This window comes from Agelaius tricolor, unplaced genomic scaffold, assembly GCF_023055355.1.
Source record: "Agelaius tricolor isolate 1412-34295 unplaced genomic scaffold, bAgeTri1.0.p SCAF_2, whole genome shotgun sequence".
Taxonomy (NCBI): domain Eukaryota; kingdom Metazoa; phylum Chordata; class Aves; order Passeriformes; family Icteridae; genus Agelaius; species Agelaius tricolor.
This window is the reverse complement of record NW_027269262.1, coordinates 44015538-44031720: the sequence shown is the minus strand read 5'-3', so window position 1 is coordinate 44031720 and position 16183 is coordinate 44015538.

Below are 16183 nucleotides of genomic sequence, written 5' to 3'. Positions count from 1 at the left end.
GCTCAAAGGGCAGCAGGACTGTTTGTTCTTCAGCTTTAAGTTGTTGCACTCAAATTACACTCACCCCACATCCTTTACATTGCATGGCTATAAAGTAGCAGTTTGTTTTTAAACTACTGGTGTTAATTTGAGATTTTGGCTGCACCGGCTAGTTCTTCCTTTGACTTTTGCTTTCACAGATATCACAGGGAAAAAAAAATTCTGAGAGAACTTCCCTTTAGCTAGTAAATTGTTTTATTTGGTAGCTGAAATCACATACCTTTTGATGGGTGATGATGAAGCAGCATTATAAATGACTGGTGAGACCTGAAACTTCTTTCTCTGCTTTTCTGCATCTGTTGGGAAAAAGTAAATGAGACAGCCAGGCCCTGGTCACCCAGCCCTGAGCTCAGCATAGCGGGGAACTGGCACAGCCCTGTTCATATCTGTGCAGCTGATGTCTTCTCCCATGGTTATTGTGGTCACTCCTGGCTCACTGCAATTTCCAGAACCATGCTGGAAAATTGCCCCTGTGAGGGTTTGCTGGGTGGGTCCTGTTATCATATCCACACTGAAGAAGGGGGTTGCAAGGGTGGTGGATGACCTTCTGGGATCAGGTACCAAATAGCTGAGTTGGATGAAAGGTTGGATTCTGGATCCTGAGGCAGGTTGTTCAGCCATCAGTACAAGACATTTGTGGTTTTGAAAGATTTTTTAAAAAATGCGCTCTGAATTTTGTAGCTTGTAGTTAACTTCATTAGGGTACTATTACATGAGTAAAATACAGAACTCACAATGAGCAAAATCTAATTTAAAACATTAGAAGATTTTGAATAAGCATTATATGAAGGAGACGAGTGAGGACAAATTTACAGTTACTGTGTTCCCATGCTCGTTTCAGTCCCATTCATCCTGCCATTGCCTCCTTAGACAATATTTCAGCACAAAAAAAAAAGCCTCTGGAGTTTGACTAAACTTGCTTGGACCCACCCTGAGACATGAGTATGGTAGTGCAAAGGTAGCAGGCGTGCTACTGCATGTCTGCAGAGAGATGAAGCTTGGTTTGTGCAAAAGGAAGCAAACAGCAACTTGCTGCTGAGTGCAAACCAGAGCAGCTGTGCACTGCAGCAGCCATCTAGCCAGTTTAACTGGTTATGTACAGTGGGGCCACATGGCAGCATTCAGCATGAAATCCCATGTAGGGCTTCAGAGATTGTGTTCCTGCTGCTCAGTGGTGGCTCTGAATGGTCTTTTCCCCTGGGCATGGTGTCTGTCAGTAAGGAAAGAGGGTGCTCACCACTCGGGGCACTGGTCCTGGCGTTCACAGTCAGGCTTGAGGGGGAAAAATGGAAATAAACCTCACACATTCTATATTAAATCTGATCTGCTAAATCTGATGTTCTGGGATATTTGTCTAGTAGGGGGTAAAAACAAATGGTCACCTCTGGACTCTTTAAAATCAACAAGCACTTTTGAAAGGAGGTGAGGGGGTGTCTGGAGGAAGGGTGGGAGGTGATAAGGATCCACCTCCCACCATGGTGTGGCAATAGCAGCTCTGCCTCCCTTTGGAGGAAATGGTATTTGTACACTTACCAGCTCTGGGCTTTGGCTTCCACTGCTGTCACGTGCATTGTGGGAGGTTGCAAGGAGCAGAAAGTTTGTCAGGCATTTGTACAGCCTCTCTGAGAGCTGCAGAGCAGGGCAGTGTGAGGAGCTGCTCTGGGCTGCTGAAGGCTGGGAGCAGAGAGCTGGCATGCATGGTCTGCAAGTGGGCAGTGTGGCAACTGGGGTGTCCTCTCACTGTAACTTCTACTCAACGTCTCACCTGGCAGAAATCACTCTGAAGGATCTTACAGTAGGAGGGCAAGATTGCTGCAGACACCTGATAGATGTTAGCAAATGGGTGCTCTTACAGGGAGAGACTTTTGAAAGCTGCTTCTCCCACCAGTTTAGCTCCACTGGCCACTGAGGGATCAAAAGGAGAAACAGGAGCACAAGGCAGAAATAGAGACAGCTTTTCATATGGGCAATGATGTAATGCATGAAAAACCAACTGAGAACCCTTCCTTGAGGTGCCAGGGAAAGCTTTCCTTGTAACCCTCTCCCTGATCACTTCTACCTAAAAACTTCTGCCCTGTATTAAACAATGCATGTTTAACCAAGTCTTGCTAATGTAAGGGCTGAAACTAGGGCAGAGAGTTTTCCAAAAAAAGTGGGGAATCCCTTTCTAATGTGATTATTACTTGTGAGCTGTGTCAGGGTGAGGGGAGGCAGAAGGGTATGAGCAGCAGCAATGTGGTCTTTAGCAGGTGTTGGGGAGAGCAGAATCCAGTGAGAAGCATAGAAACACTTGAAAGGTTTTTAGCTCCATACAAGATTTTCAGGAGCTGTTGATAGGAAACAGTAGTGATCCAACTGACAGTTAAAGAGATGAAAGGAAGCCCTTTGGATTAAATAAGATTTAGAAAATAAAAGGATTAGTAGTAGACAAAAGCTAGATTTAGGGGTTTATTTAATGAGTGCAGTGTGGCATGGAATGTGGGGCATCAGAAAGGAGATGAAAGACAAAATAAAAAGACGAATGCAGGAGGTAGTATGGAGGCAAGGAATCAGCACAACATCTCCAAAAACCCTTCACAAATCTTCTTGTAATTGAAAATGGTACCGAAAAAAGTAGTTTTCATTAGCAGTCCTGGCTTCTTTACATAGTAACAAGAAATGTTACAATGACAGGAAATCTGTGATGGGGCTGTCAGCTGAAATCCCTGCCAGAGGAGAGAAGAGTGCACATTATCAATCTACTTGGCTGATGAGAAAATCAGATTTAAGTAAAATTATCACTCTGTTGAATTCATAATTTGTTGTGCTTCCAAGTAGGGGCTGCTGAAGGAGCAGACTTTTTGAAAAGATCTCTATTTGGAGCTCTCTAGTGAAGCTGATGGCAGTCTCAGAAATGAGGGGTGTGAACATGTTGGTGGGGCGAGCAGCACAGAACTCCTGCATGCAGCATTTTTCACAGGAACATTTTGCTTTAAAACATTTACTTTAAAAGCAAGACCAAGAGTTTTCCAGACCTCAAGTTCTCCACTTAATCATCTAAAGGTTCTCATTTGTATAACTCGGGAGGTAAAGAAAATTAAAAAAATGTGTGTAAGAATTTGACTAGAACAGATCAGTAGTTCATTTAGCAACTCCTCCAAAGTCTGCTGAAGACAGTAGAGTGGCTACCAGTGGGTTTGGCTCTGACAGTAAGATAATGTAGTCAGGTAAGTGTGGATGCTCCTGGTTTATGAAAGTGCTATTTGGAGAAAATACCACATCCCCTGTTCCAAAGATGCTGTTACTATTTATCTTCTGGATAGTAATGGATATCTCTAATGAGAGGCTATTACAGGAAGAACAACACAACTTTTTTTCCTCCCTTCAAGTCTCCAAGTGAGATTGGATCCTTTTCTTATCTAGGTGCAAAGGAAAATGTATTTTGTGGCCTAATTTTACCAATAGGAAGACTTTTACAAACATAGGTAGTTACAACTGGTCTAGAAAAGTTTAAATTTCTTAGTGGATGTTCGCATTAAAATAATCCAGACATCTGCTGTCAATGTTTCTGAAAGACATTAGGATAAAAATGTTTCTTCAGACAATATTCTCTTTTCACTTGTTCTACTACCACGGAGGACTGCTAGTAGGATTTACAAATGGCTAATAGGAAACAAACAAACAAATTAAAAGCTAGGAAATTACTTTATTTAAGTTTCTTGGGAACATTTTATATAATATTTTGTGGTTTGGACCCTACGTTATCCCTGAGTGATTTTGTTGCTGAACCTGAATAAGAAATAAAAATAAAATAATAGATTAATTTTTTTTTTTTTTTTGCTTTGTGTCTTTTATATTACTCTCTGTAAAGAGATGTGTGCTCCAGTTCATTGGCTTTGGATGCAAAAGGAAGCTTGACTGAAAATTTACAGTGTGCCTAAGAGACATTTTATTTGCTCCATAAAGTGACCTTCAATATACCAAATAAATAAGGAAATTTTAATGATTTTTTTTTCATCCAATTAGCCCTCTTATTTATTTTATAACAGTTGCTTTCCAGTTGAGTGAAAGCAGTTAAAAGTTGTTCTCCTTAATGAGCTGGTCACCACATTATTAATACAAAAGTAATACAGTCTCCATTCAGAGATGATTTTTGAAGGTACTTAGACATCTGCTTGGATTTTCCAAAACACCCAGCTGGATGAAGTGTCTAATAACTCATAATGTCAGAGGGCATAAGTCAGCATCTGTAAGTGCTTAGGTACCTTTGAAACTGGGGTTTGCAAGGTTTGCTTTAAATAACTTGCCTGCAGCACTGGACTCCTTGTCGGTGTCTTCCCACTTCCAAGCAAATTCAATCAAATCCAAGGGGTAAAACTGACAGCCTTTGGACTACCCTGCAGCACAAGTCCTTTCTGGTCTCTGAGCACTACAGCCTTGATTGTGCCATGTCCTTGCTTTTGAGGGTCTGAATTTGCAGCCTGAACAAATGTGCTGTAACAGTAGGCTTTGTTCACGTGTACTTCAGGACAATAGTGGGTTTGCTGGTTTGGTTGACTTGCTTTCCCCCCTCATTTCTAAAAATCATAATTTGTATCGACCAAATCTGTTTCAAAGTGTCCAGGTGACAACTAGGAAACACTTGTGGAATTCCTTTACGCCTAGCCCTTTCTTTCCCTGAGTGGATGGTTAACTAAACTGAAGCAGTTTTTCATGAGTACAGTAATTGCCAGGAAATTCTGGTGCAGATAATTTAAAATCTCCCTTGTCAGAGTTTCACATCCTTCTTCCAGGACATGAGGACAGCACTGCAAATATCTGCAAGTATAATAGAGATCACTGGGGCTTAACAATGGCTGATTTTCCAGTGGATATGTTGGTTGCCATTGGGGTTTCTGTTTGTTTTTAAATCTGAAATCAATTATCTGTCATGGGAAATGTTTTCTTGGACGAGGAACACTTGGAAAATGTGTTTTAAAAATGAGAAAATGAAGGTATTAATAATGGAGAGTTTGAGGCATCATATTTAACAATGCCACTATACTGCCTTTAGGTAATACATGGATGATTGCTTTAGCCACTATTATTTCAGAACATCCTGGAACACTAATTTTTACACAACTACATATTTATGGTAATGTATTACAAACTTTGAAAAGGTTCCAACACTACTTTCTTTTAAAATTACACTTAATTCGATTGTGCTTCTGCACTGCTGTCTTCTCTCATTTTTGTCTCTCTTTCAATTAGAGTGAAGAAATGCTGAAAAAGTGTTGAGATGGACTTGAAATTCCTCTGCTAGAACATACCAGAGGTTTCAGGAGAACAGGAACTCCTTTTGTCCTCAGCCACAACAGAATACTTATCTGTTGTCCAAATGTACCCCTGGGGACGCCTTCACATGTAAGCAATTTTTCCTTACTAGGAACAGGTCTTACCTGGCAATTGCTGCATTCTGTGTCCTCCCACCAGCTCCCCTTACCCAACCACTGTGGCAAATGCAAGTTTGAGGGGCTTGTGCCCCTATCAGACACTATCCAGTATCTTTCAACCACAAAATGAAACAGGCTGCTCCATCCTAATCATACATTACAAATGCCACCAAAAAAAAATGGCTAAGGAAAATATCTGTGAATTTTTTTAATGGTTTATTCATTTTCCAAGTACACTTTATCTTCATGTGATACATGTGGTTTAACCTTAGAAAAATTTTCATGCCACTTTGGGCAACTATAAAGTATAAACTATATGACTTCAGACTCAAGGACCTTAAAGGTCTTTTCCCACCCAAACAATTCTATGAGTCTCTGATTCTAGTCCTGTATGGTTTTTTCATAGACATTATAGATGAAAAAGATAATTTTCTTTTTTTTTTTCCCCCAGTGTGTCATGCTGTGGTAAGCAGCAGCAAGGTGGAATGCCAAAATCCCTGCTCAGATGGCCTGGTACTCTGTGTAAAGCTATCTGATGAAGTTTGTTGAACTCATACCCCCTCTTACATGAAGTCATTGTGCAGATTGTCTCATGCTTCTGCTTGGCTTTGATGTGAGCTGCAATATTTCTGTGATCTCAGCCCAGGGACAAGCTGGTGGCCCCGGAGTCAGCAGTGGTTAAACACGACTATAAACAAAGTGGAGATTTGCTATGTGCCAGATAAAGTCACTTTCAAGTGTGCCCACAAACTCATAGAAAATTGGTATCTTTGGTTTATTGCAGATATGTAATGGTACCAAGAGAAACAGGATTCCAGGCTAAATAATATGCAATGGTTACCAGCTCGTGTACCTTGACTCCGTGATTCCAGTCTGTGAAAGTTCAGATGATAACTCTGTAAATATTGGTGGAAAGCTTTGAATGTATTGTCAGTTTCCTTTCTTACAGATTAAAGGGCTTCTGCACTACTTGTTTTAGCCTTTCACTTTCATTGTTTTTTCTTGAGTAAGTCACTGAAGTCAGCTTTATGAGATATTAGATCATGTATGAAATGCGTGCATATAACTCGATAGACACATTTCTCTTTTTTTTGGTTTTCCTTTGTCCTTGTGGCTATTTATTTTGAAGGAAGCCATGTATAAACTGTCAGCAGTTCTTAAATAACTGAAGCCTTCAACTGCTGTGCATTGGGGAGCAGATGGTTTGCCTGCAACTACTGAAGGATGGTATCCTCTGTTTCATATTTTCAAGCCAAGAGAAAGGGAAAATGCAAGCTTACAAAAAAGATGGTCTCATGGAAGGGATTGCTGGAACATTCCTTAGTACAGTCATCAGTAAATTATATCAAATTGGCACATCAGAGGCAGCATGAGAAGATTCTGGGTGCAGAGGAAGGAGGAAGGATTTTTTAAAGGCAGGGAGATGTATAAATGGCATTAGTAGTCAACTTGAACAGTCAGCCCTACTCCTGGGCCTAGATTTAGGCTGAACATGAAGGTGTAGCTATGGAGAAAGCCTTGGTTTACTTCTGTGTGTCTCTGTGTGCTTTGGGGAGCTGAGTAGCACATTCTAGAATGGCTTTGATGTTTAGCAATTGGTTTATTTTTAAGTATTTTGGTTAGGCTTCACAAACTCATGAAGCTTCCATTTGAATCTTGCCATAATGCAGATGTTGAAGAATAAACTTGAAAGGTAGGCACAAGCTGAAACCTGCTGAGGCTGCTTCCCTGTGTATCCACCATAGGAAAAAAAAAAGCTTTTTGGGAGCAATTCCTCCAAGTGATAATGAAAAGCTATGAAGCTGACAGTACAACCCCTAAAAATCAGGATAGTTTTGAAAGGCTAGAGTGCTCACTGTAACAGGTAATGGGAACATTACATCTGGTCTTCTTCAGGATGAGTCACACACTTTTCCTCTTTTCTAATTCTGCAGAGACTTGGCACCTCTGTGTGATGAAATCCATACACTGGCTGTGGTAAAAGGGCTGAGCTAAACACAGAGCAGATGAAAAGATACAGGTCAGTATGTGCATCTAAAACTGTTTGCCAAGATGACATGGATCCAGAGGAATGTTTGAATATCATCCAGAAATTATCATTCCTAAATATGCATCCACTGAGATGACCCTGGAGATTACACACCTGGTTTTTACTTAACCAGTTACAGAAAAGATACCAACTTGAGGGTCCTGAGATGCTGGAAAATAGTCAGACAGGTCAATGCTGTTGCTAAGATCATGACATTTGCGGTATAATGGGCTGTAGTTTAAATTTTTTTAAAACCCCACCCAAAACTAGAAGGACTGTGCAATAAAAAAGGGGACAGAAAATATACAAAATTACTTCAGCTTTGCCAGTTTGATAAACACGGCAATGCTTGGGGTTTTTTCCCACTTGTTTGCTTTTGGTTTTATCTTACATAAGCAACAGACAATATTTTGAAGTGATTTTTTCTATTAATAACATTCCCTGCAGCCAACAGGTCCTTTATCTGGAATATGATGCTTATGGATAGAAACTCTTTCTCTGGTTACTGAGATTAAATGCAAGACTGTGTCCTCCAAAATGAGTGACTTGAAACTGAGAGGGAATAAGACTGTGTACTATGCAAAAGTATGTCTATGCAGAACCCTGGGAATATTCCACTTCCCAAGACCTGTTACGAAAAAAGAAAAATTGAGGTTTAGTCTAAATTTTGCCTTTTTAGGGTTGTCATTATGTCTAACTGTTGCTCTTTTACTCTCCTAACTTGTTATTCCTCTGCTAGCTGTTTATTTCTAACAGATGCTTGTAGCCAGTTAACATATGGCCTCCATCATTGCTCAGCTAAACTGTACACACAACAGCTACTCCTTTCCATTTTTTTATCCAGCCGAGCCCCCTTTTCAGCTACTTAACATTTTCTTTGGTTTCTCATGGCTTATAATTTGTCTACATTTCTGCAGTGCTGACTGAAGCATTCTGGGAGTGGCAATTTGGTTTTCTAAAAAGAATTTAAAAAAATATAAACCAATCTTTTTTAATTCAAGCGAAAGATTTATTTTTTTTTTCCAGCAATGCAGTTTGTGGGGCCTTATTGTTCTGAAAGGCTCCATCAGAAAATGAGAGGCCATGCTCTATGGAGCTGCTGCTTCCATGAGGAACTTCAAATATAAAATAGCTCAACAAAACAAAACCAGTACATTACTCTGCAGATGGAATAGCCAGTGACAAAATTATCTCTGTATCTGGTGGAAATCAACCAGTCAATCTCTCTTTGCTTTGTTGATTTTACCATCTCTTCCATAGTCCTTGCTAAATGATTTTTCCATTAGTTAATTGATAGCTGCAGATATACGTGGGTTTCACTGCACAGTTTGGATGTGCTTTGTTTTGCGTAGGGAGCCTCTAATTTTTTTAGGGATGACAGTAGCTGGCAGCTTCTTGTGAAAGGCCTTTGCTGAAGGGCAGTGCTGCTCCAGTGGTGCTGTGTGTGCCAGGGCAGACAGACGGTTTCCAGATTGAGTCTGCACGCAGCCGTGCAAGGCAAGCCCTGCTCTCGTGCCTGGAGAGCTCCTTGGAAAGCACAAGGAGGACGTGGCACACTGAGGCCACAGGAAGAGCAGCCACCCTGTCCCAGTGACACTGGGGCACTGAGAGGAGTCATCTCCTTGCAAGGTGAGGGATGGCAGCTGCCTTTTTGAGGCAGCAACAACAGCAGCAGAACGAGCTGCTTTCCTAATAACCAGCTGATGTCCTCCCTGTGGCACTGAGGGCAGCCAGCTTGGTGGCCTTGGTGGTGTGCGGGGTGGAGCAGGCAGTGGGACTGCAGTTCTTTGTGTGACCTTAGAAATATAGCAAGAGGCATGGCTGGGTGAGCCTCACCAAGGATTCTGAGAGATGTCAGTGGGAATGGTGCAGCTGAGCTGAAACCACACAGGATCCACTTCAGTGTCTTTCTTTCGTGGCTCTGTTCACACGTGAAATGAGTGACATGGAGATTTGAGGAAGAACAGACCATAGATAAAAGGAACAATCAATCTTACAGGGTCTTTAAAAAAAGGTATTGAATAAATTCTCCATGCAGAGGAAAAATACCTATGTAAGACACTTTCCAAGAACAAATGAGGGATGATTTCTTCCATCACTGACATCAGTTACACATATGTGGATAAACATCACAGTGAGCAGCAGCCTTTCTGCAATCCACTGGAGAAAGTAAACTTGTGGGTGACACTTCCAAGCATTCAGTTATGCAGTTATTCCTAAATGAAGGAACTGTGATCACTCAAATGTAGGAATTTTTCAGCCTCCCTGTATAACAGACTTTTCCAAAGGTTTGAAGGTTGCTTTTGAGCAGGTCCTGTTACCTGTATTTATTTCCTCTGATGGGAAGAGCAAGGCAGGCACCCAAGAAGCACTAGCATTAAGTTGGGAAATGCACAGGAGAGTATGAGAAGCAAAGCCACAGTTTTCTCCAGCATTTTTCTGCCTCCCTTCATTGCATGTCTGGTAGAAGTAAACAAGATCAGATACATTTATATTGAAAGCAGTTCTGGCAAATTTGGAATCTCTCAACTGCAGATGGAGAGATGATGCTTCATGATGCTTCACATTTCTGGTCTACTGCATATTCAGGGCTCTCTCTGCCTTCAGTCTCAGTGCAGCTTTGGCTCTCAGATCATTAGCTTCATTTTGTTCAGCCTTCAGCAATGTGGCCCCCAGATGTGTTTTCCGGTATTTCGTTTATAACTGTGAGGAATCTACAGCATCCAGTCGCCCCTGTGCCTGCCTTTCTTTTTTTTCTTGGCATTGAAATTCTCTGAACAGGACATTCCTATTAACATCAACAGTCAAAAAATGAAATAAAACTAAAAAACCCTGTAAGGTTTTCATTCTTACCAGGAAGTTCTTTAAGGTAGAACTTTGACACACAAACACACACACTTTTGTAGAAATATTTGCTGGTAAAGTTATTTGCTCACTACTATGCTATAAGAGTTTTCAGCTGACATCTTACATCCATATGAAGTGTGCCTTTTCAGTCTCCAGCTTTGTGAATATCAGTATCAGTGTTGTAGCTGTGATAGTTTTGGAATGTAAATGGTTTATTTTACTACACCAGCTTATAAAGATGAGAGAAAAAATGAGCTGGGGAAAGGCTTGTATGCCTGAAAACTTGTCTGCTTTCTCCAGCTATACGGACTTGAAAGATATTATCTGCCTTGCAAATCTTGCCTTCCTTTGTAAGCATGTGGTTGGATAATTATTTTCAACTATTGCTTGGATAAATAGTTTCTAAAGAATTTGGGCTACACAAAGTAGCCCTTGCTAAATTGTCTAAAGATGGTTTCCTAAATGAAGTGATTTTCTTCTCAGACACACAGAAATGCTTTTTTGCCAAAGGTATTTCTAGATAATTTTAAAGCACAGGGAATGGTTTGATTTGTTCTTATGAATTTTCAAATGCATAGCAAAAAAGTGCAGGCACTTGTTTTTGTCCACGTTCTTTAAAAAAGGTGTCACTATGCTTGGCTTCAAAGTGCCTGATAAATGTAGATCAGAAAGGCAATGAATTTGAAATATTAAATTATGCATCTCAGAGCACTAGGGAAAATGAAAAATGGAGGCTGACTAAAAGATCAGAAAAACACATAGCTGAAGCAGAACTGTGGGAGTTTGAGTTACTTTCCTTTATAAATTGATTTTTTTTTCCCACAGGATCTTCCTATACCTCCTGCTGCCATGAGAAAATAGCTTCAGCTTACTTTGCTTTTGCAGGCTTTGCATTTGCAGTCTCACCAGCTGGATCCTGAAGGAAGATCGTGAACTTTGCAGAAAGCAGTTAGTCTGATCTTGCCTGTGCATAGTTTTAATTGCAGTATCTAACAATTGGTTTGTACTTGAAAGAGTAGGGTGTACCATCTCTTCCAAAAGTATTGCTGATAATGACAACCGCACATTTTTCATATCACAGGATTTGAATCCTGATTATCCCTCAACATCTCCATCTTTTGGGACAGTGTGCTCCTCATTTCAAACCAATGATCTCTGCAGAAGCACTGGATATTTAGCTACTTTATTGCACTGACTGCAGAGTCCAGGACAGAATGAAGAAAGGTCCCACCCAGTCTTTTCTATCTGAGCCATATTCTATATTTTATATACTTCAATCTAATCCCAGACTACCCATCATCTTTCTAATGTTACGGGTTCCAGGCTTTACAAACTTACTTGACAGGAGAAGCTCTGCCTCTTGGCTAAACCTGCCTCTATCCTGCAACATCCTTGCTGATGTGGTTAGTCCTCAACATTTCCTTCACTCTTGGCTGTCAATGGACAAAAAGCTTTCTCCAAGCCCCCTACCATGTCTTACACTCTCTTTTTGACTGAAATGGTTGTCAAGATGCTGTCATATACAAGACCAGGTTACATTTAATTTTTTCCTTTTCAAAAGGACAGTTTTTTTCTGTTTTACTTTTGGCTTTACCATGGTGTTTCTGGTTTTCTCGACCTCTGAGTCAAGAAATGACATCCTTGCTTGTATCAGACATAGTGTGGCCAACAGGAATAGGGAAGGGATCATCACACTGTACTGGGCACTAGTGAGGCTGCACCTCACATCCTGTGTTCAGTTTTGGGCCCTTCACTACACAAAATATATCGATGTGCTAGAGTGTGTCCAGAGAAGAGCAACAGAGCTGGTGAAGGGTCTGGAGCACATGTGCTGCGAGGAGAGGCTGAGGGAGTTGAGGGTGTTTAGCCTGGAGAAGAGGAGGCTCAGGGGTGACCTTATGGCTCTCTACAACTGCCTGAAAGGAGGGTGACCCAAGTGAGGGTCAGTGTCTTCTCCCAGGCAGCAAGTGACAGAACCAGAGGAAATGGTTTCAAATTGTTCCAGGAGAGGTGTAGATTGAATATTGGGAAAAATTTCTCCATGCAAATGGTGGTCAGGGATAGAAATAGGCTGCCCAGGGAAATTATGGAGTCTCCATGTCTGGAAGTGTTCAAAAGGCATATGGATATGGCACTTGGAGGCAAGGTTTAATGGTGAACATAGCTGGGCTCCATGACCTCAGAGGTCTTTTCCAGCCTTAATGATTCTGTGATGCTATGGCTTGTCTGCTCTAGCCGGGACCAAGCCGTAAATAAGCAAATCACCTGTTGGTGCTGGCTTGTCCCTTCCTCACCTTTTTACAGATATTGCAACATATTTATTAAGCATTTCAAGCTTATGACTAGCTGATGACTCCTGCTTAGAAAATTAATTACTTAATCCTATCCTTTGTTTTGTATCCTGTTTCTGACATAGGAATTTTCTGCCTTTCTCTTCATACATTAGTTTTGTATGGCTCCCTGAAGAGACATTTCAGATTTACTCTCCAACGCTTGCCAGGGCAGGACGCCTTCAGAAGGACAACCTTTTAGCCCCACCAATATGACCACTGATATGATGTGTTGTCTTCAAAAAGGCTGGAAATTCAGCCCTTGAACCCTTGCAGACTTACCTAGTGGTCAGTGGAAAAATACATACAAAGACTTGATTAAAAAAAAAAAAAAACCAACAAAAATTTAGTCTAAAATTAAGAAACAATGCTGCATGAGGTATTGTGTTACTCTAGGAAATACTGAACCCCAATTCTGAAGCGTTTAATGGTTTCAAAATCTGGGACATGCCAAGGCAGAGCCTCACAATATTAAGTTGTTATTCTGTCATTGAGTGATGTTAACCAGACCGACTTAATCTACTTTGAGGCAGCTCAACAGCCATGCTGGAACTAAGCATTTTCATTCTCATTTTGTTTATGTTTTGTGCGTGTGAAATGACTGAACTATGGTGGGAAAGGAAAAGAAAAGAGGGATTTGTGTTGGTTTTCTTTGACCAGCTTCTAGTTAAGCTTCCAAGTGTTGTTAATATCTAATGTACTCTCCAAGGCCTTCTGTGTATTATAATCTCTAATCATCTGTGCTACAGTTTTCACAGAAGTGCTAAAACCATTTTACCACCACTTCCCTGGCAAGACTGTTCAGAGACTCTTTCAAAGAATGAAACTTTTCATGAACTACAAATCCAAGACATTTGTGAGGACTTTAAATTCTTGGCATTTAAATTACTGTGTTAAGTCCAAAAGTAATTTTCGGATCTGCAGTGTATAAAATCAGTCCTTTAGCTCCTCATAAATATCACAGAAAGAGGACTGTGAAAATTCAATTGTCTGTATCATAATTAGTAGAAGAAAGTACATTGATATTAGGGTTTATTAAACAGGTTTACAAAGGAGTAAAGGTCTCCATACTTAAGTTTTTTTCTTCCAGAATTGCAGGCAAAATTGAAAATGGGTCTTTCTCACTAAAAATTTGAATGTTTGTGGATATTGTTTTTTAATAAAGATATCCAGTCTAAAATGAAAAAGACTTTAGTTCAGGATTGATGGAATACCACGTAGAACAAATTATTTTTTACCTATTTTCTATACAAAAATTTTGAAGTTCACAATTTGCAAAGGAGAAAATCAGAGGAACGAAGGTATGAACCTTTGCCAAAGTGAAATGGTGTAAAATGGAAATTTCACAGATTTTTTTTTTCCTTTTTCTTCATGAGGAAGGCCACTACAATTAGACCTTATAGAAGAAATACAAATCTATCTGTTGGGGGGTTTTGTATGTTGTTTTGCTTGATTTGTTTTATTTTATTTTTATCTTTTTAGAACTGGCCTAAATTATCAGGTTAGATCTTGATCTGGAGCTTTTGGTGTTTTTCAACGGACTCCCTTTCCCCACCCTTCTTTTAAATATGAAAAATAGAGATGGAATCCATTTCTGCTTTCCCTTGACAGTAAGAGAAGTCTTGACTAGCATAACCACCCAGTGAAAATGAGTGTACATGAGACCAGGGCTGAGGCCTACCTGTTTTTATTAGGCAGGGATATTGCATGGGAAGAATGCATGCAAGCAAAGTCCAGCACAGGGCTGTCACTCCAGCTATGGCCGGTGCAAAAATACCTTTACCTTAGTGAATTTAGAAAAATATCAACAAAACCTTTGCTTTTGAAATCCCGTGAATATCTCTAAATCTGGGTCATTGTGTAAATGTCAAAGAAATCTCATTCTTGACATTTGATTGATGCCAAATAAGAAGTCTGTGCCCCTTCTTTACCAAGGTTTTTGTGAGAATCAGACAGATTGATCTCAATCATACTCACACAAGCAGTGCAGTTAATGCTAAAATAACAGTAAGTCCCCACGGGAAGAGGGAAGTTGCTGAATGCTTATGAATTAGTTTGGGGGACTGGACTTGGCAGGTGTGAAGAGTTTGACAGTTAATGGATTTGAGAATTCATTCTGAGATGGTTTATAAATCTTGTGCAGTATTCACATGCTGTGGCAATAAATCATGATATATATATTTAGCACCTGTTGCCTGCACACACAATATATTTCCCCCCCTAACACTGCAGGTAAGGGGAGCACTTGTGTGGTTATGCTTTGCACTTTACTGAGGAGAAGAGAGAAGCTCAGGGAATTTGCTCTTGCTCAGAAGCCTGTGACAGTTCCCACATCCCAATTTGGTGGTGTAGTCACATGTGGTGCAGTGCACTCCTCTGTAGATATTTTCCATGCATTTCACATACAGCAGGATTTAGTCTGAGAATTGTGAGGCTACATCCATCAAACCAGGTGCAGGCAAAAAATACTCCTTTCTCAGTGATCTTGCCTTGCATTACTACAACATTCAGACTCTCACACTGCCATATAGATGTCAGCAGACAGCTTGAAGTGCATCAATTTGGAGACCCACACACCTGCTCACTCGACAACTGCCTCAGAGATCCAGTCAGTCTTGGCAGTTTGTCTTTGCTCTTCTTCCACAGATGAGAGGTGTGAGAGACCTGACGGTAAAGAATGAAGCAGCCTTTTTCCTTAGCAGTGAAATGTGAGCAGTTGTGTTAATTTATAGATACTCTAATCCCTTGCTGTTAATTTTGTTTTGGAAGAAAATTATGAAAGATCCTGTGTTTCCTAGAGGCGTTAAGCCAGATTGCCAATGAAGAAAGTTATCCAAAGCAGAAAATGATAATAATAATAATTTAGATACTCAAATCAATTTTTATCTGTTTTGGGCTTTGTAGGCTTCTGTCTGAGAAATTTTCTGAAATCAAAGAAGATTTCAGAAGAGCAATAGCAGTTTAAATTGTGAAGTGGTATCATGACAGCTCTTTTCCCTATCAAAACCACATCAGGTTATTAATCATTCTTTCAAACTAGAGTTGAGTACTTCAGACAAGTGGTATTAACCTCCAAAGGGTGAATGATGACAGGTGTTTTCTCAGGTTCCATTCCTCATCTCCACTGCAGCCCTCTCTCCTCTAAAACACCATATTAGAGAGGTCAGCTGTAAACATGTCACAAGCATATCATAACACCACATTACATCATTACATGCAACATTCCAGAGCATGAGCACCTCAATGAGCTTCCTCAGTGTACCATACAAGGATCTCATGAGACCCACTAGTGGCTTTACCTTGCTAATGTCCTTTGCTTCCATGGATTTTTTTTCAGCAACCTGAAATAGTAGATCATTTTTGTGAAATACATGCCTGAAATATTTTGGGTTTTAACTAGCCCCAAATCTTTGTCTGGCTGCAGCATTTTTAGTTTTCTACTGGGGCAGAAGCACCTGTTGGATCAGGGTTTTGAACCTGGAATGAGTGTAACCCACCAACAGGGAGAGCTTAGCACATCTGCTTGC